Raw genomic sequence first — 3,343 nt, 5'->3', positions numbered from 1 at the left:
AAAATATCCAAGAATAATAATTAATATAAATAAAATATATTTATATAACATTATACAAATATTAATACAAATGTTAAATGAAATTAATAAATTTCTAGGTAGACATTATAGAAAAGAGAGAAAACACATGACCAATATTCAGAATGAGCAAAATTACATCACCACACATTCTGTAAACAATAAAAAAATAGGAAATACAATATTATAAAGTACTTTGTCAATGATCTAACGAGTTAGAATACATGCATGACTAAATTTCTTAAGAAAGGAAGATTACTTAAGCTAACTAAAAAAATCACATAATTTAATTCATTTTTTAAAACCTCAACACTTCAATTAATAAAGATTTTCTGCGAAAAGTACTCCTGTCCTTGAGAAGGCAGCTTCACTGGTGCATTCTACCAAATATGTAAGGGAGACATAATGACATTCCTCCAAGCACTTTTTCCGAAATCTGAAGTCACAAACTCATTCTATGAACTCAGCATCGCTTGATACCCAAACAGAAAAGGCTATTAAAAGAAAAGTAAACCACAGACCAATATGTATCATAAAAAAAAGCACAGAGTTCTCTAACAAAATGATAGACATTCAAATTCAACAACATATACCTGGGATGAATCTCATTTTGGTCATGTTATATATAAATGTGATTTACCCTCCACATACATGTATGTTATATATACCATGACCAAAATGGGATTCGTCCCAGGAATAAATGACTGATTTCACAATAAAAATCAACTAATGTATTTCAGCATGTTTACAGACTTAACTAAATGATCATTGTAAAAACTATTTGCAAAATCCAGTATCTACACTTGATAAAAGTCTCAAAAAACTAGGTATACAATGCAAAATTTTACCTGATAGAGAACATGTCTGTGAAAAATCCCTAGTTAGTGTCATACTGAATTGTGAAAAACTAAATATTTTATCCCTAAGACAAGGAACAAGAAAAAAATATCTAATCTAACCAACTTAGTTCAACATTGTAGTAGAGATTGTAGCCAAAAGAATAATCATCCCCCATACGTAACAATAATAATGACAATAATAATAAGCTTCAAAAGAAAAAGGAAGAAATAAAATTATTTTTATCCACAAATAGCATGATAGTTCATGTAGAAACTTTCAATGTGTGTGTGTATATATATGTGTATATATGTCTTTGTGTGTGTGTGTGTGTGTAATGTCTTAAGATAGTCTTCGGTAAGACTAACAATGTCTTATCTTAAAAAGTTCTAACCATTCAACTCAGCTATTCCAGTCCTGTTGTGGTTAATTTTATGTGTCACCTTGCCTGGGCTAAGAGATGTTCAGATAGCTGGTAAAACATTTATGGGCATGTCTGTGAGTGTGCTTTCAGAAGAGATTAGCATTTGAATCAGTTGACTGAGTAAAATGATCTGTTCTCATCAGTGAAAACAGGCATCATCCAATCTTGTGATAGCCTTAAACGCCTTTTGAGAGCCTGAACCAAAGCCAGGTTAAAGGTGATTACTCTCTCTCTATCTACTTTTTTTTTTTTCTGTGTTTTTTGCTTTATTTATTCAGAGAATGAAACTGTGCTACAGTGAGCTAAATTTTTAGCTGTGCTTTGAATGTGCTCCCTTCTACTTTTTACTGTGGAAAAGTGAAGTATCTTATCGTTTCTTAGAAACCTGGATGCTGAAATTAGTCAATATTAAGATATTATACACATCCTGAGTGACGCCTGATTTAAGATTTTGAATAGCTATTCATGTAAGTTGATTTTTCTGTGCATTTGTATCGGGGAGGATCCAGTTCAGGTTGATGTCCTGGGAACCAGTGAGGCTCTCGCTTAAATCTATGCGTTGAAAGTGGCATTTTGTTGTTGTAGCTTGTATCATATGTTGTTTCAAAGTAGTGTCCAAACTGGCAAGGCAAGGGTTTGGGCTACACGATATTCCTCGGGTCATATCTTTCCTGGTTCCAGTTGCCCATCAGGGTACGGTTCGAATAGGCATTCTCATTAGTGGTGCATCTCTATCCATACTGGAAAAACTTGGACATATTATTCCAATCTGTCCACACTTCACCACGGCCATCTGCATTAATGATGCTGCCACAATGTGGGTTCGTGAGGAAACAGGCGAGGTTCTGTCTCTGGAGGAGAAATTTTGAGCAGCAGAGACACTGGGAGGCAGCCATTTCGAAGGAGGTGAAAAAAGTTTCAAAACCTTCTGCGTCAAGAGCATGCGAGACACGGTCCAATCTCTCCTTGGCCTCAGCCCCGCCCCGTTTCTTTCACTCAGAACTCGCCTCACCCCTTGTGACTGCTTGTGACCTCATGCAGGGGTGATGAAGTCGCTCAAGGCCATGCTTGGGCTAAAGGCACTATGATCTTCCCGAGGGGCTGAAAGGGCGAGGGAACAGGAAAGTGGGCGTCTTGCTTTTGCATTCATAGTTATTATCTTCCCAAGGAGTCGCTGCACCCGTTCATCGAGACAACCGGGCACAAAGGGTGCCTTCATCAACTAGTGACGAGTGAAGAGGGGGTGGGCAGAGATCCGCGAAGGAAGTGACGGAAAATGAGCGCCACAGAGAACGCGAGACGGGAGTCCGTGGAGGCCACGTCCCCTCGGCGCCTCCTGTTGGTTGGGGAGGGGAATTTCTCCTTCGCCGCCGCTCTGAGCGAAACCCTGGATCAGAACACTCGTCTTAACGCCACCTGCCTCCAGCGCCCAGCCGAGTTGACCTGGGATCCAGTGGCCCTGGAGAATCTGCGGTACCTGCGCGAGTGAGGTAGCGAGCCCGCCCCTCTGCGAAGCCCTGCCCAGCTGGCTTTTCCCAAAGTGGAAAGGGTGGGGGCGTGGGGATGTAACCCACGTGGAGACTGTTCTTGATCGTCCCGGGGATATTCACATAAAGCCGGCTTTGTGCCCAGACTTGGGCTGGTCTGCACAGTTTAAGCTGGGAAGAGTTTTTCTGTTACATGTATTTTCTTTGTTTTTTCATGATTTTTTTTGTTTGTTTGTTTTTGTTTATTATTATTGTTATTATTATACTTTCAGTTCTAGGGTACATGTGCACAACATGCAGGTTTGTTACACATGTATACTTGTGCCATGTTGGTGTGCTGCACCCATCAACTCGTCAGCACCCATCAACTCGTCATTTACATCAGGTATAACTCCCAATGCAATCCCTCCCCACTCCCCCATCCCCCTCCCCATGATAGGCCCCGGTGTGTGATGTTCGCCTTCTGGAGTCCAAGTGATCTCATTGTTCAGTTCCCACCTATGAGTGAGAACATGCGGTGTTTGGTTTTCTGTTCTTGTGATAGTTTGCTAAGAATGATGGTTTCCAGCTACATCCA

The 3,343-nt window shown here is 40.2% G+C and overlaps 1 pseudogene; it reads right to left on the bottom strand.

Annotated features, from left to right (window-relative positions):
* Positions 1–1,529: 1,529 nt before the first annotated feature.
* LOC104654081 lies at positions 1,530–2,175 on the bottom strand (annotated as a pseudogene).
* Between the last annotated feature and the right edge of the window lie 1,168 nt (positions 2,176–3,343).

This window comes from Rhinopithecus roxellana, chromosome 5 (assembly GCF_007565055.1).
Source record: "Rhinopithecus roxellana isolate Shanxi Qingling chromosome 5, ASM756505v1, whole genome shotgun sequence".
NCBI lineage: Eukaryota > Metazoa > Chordata > Mammalia > Primates > Cercopithecidae > Rhinopithecus > Rhinopithecus roxellana.
The sequence above is the reverse complement of the archived record's forward strand: the minus strand, read 5'-3'. Positions and strand labels throughout refer to the sequence as shown.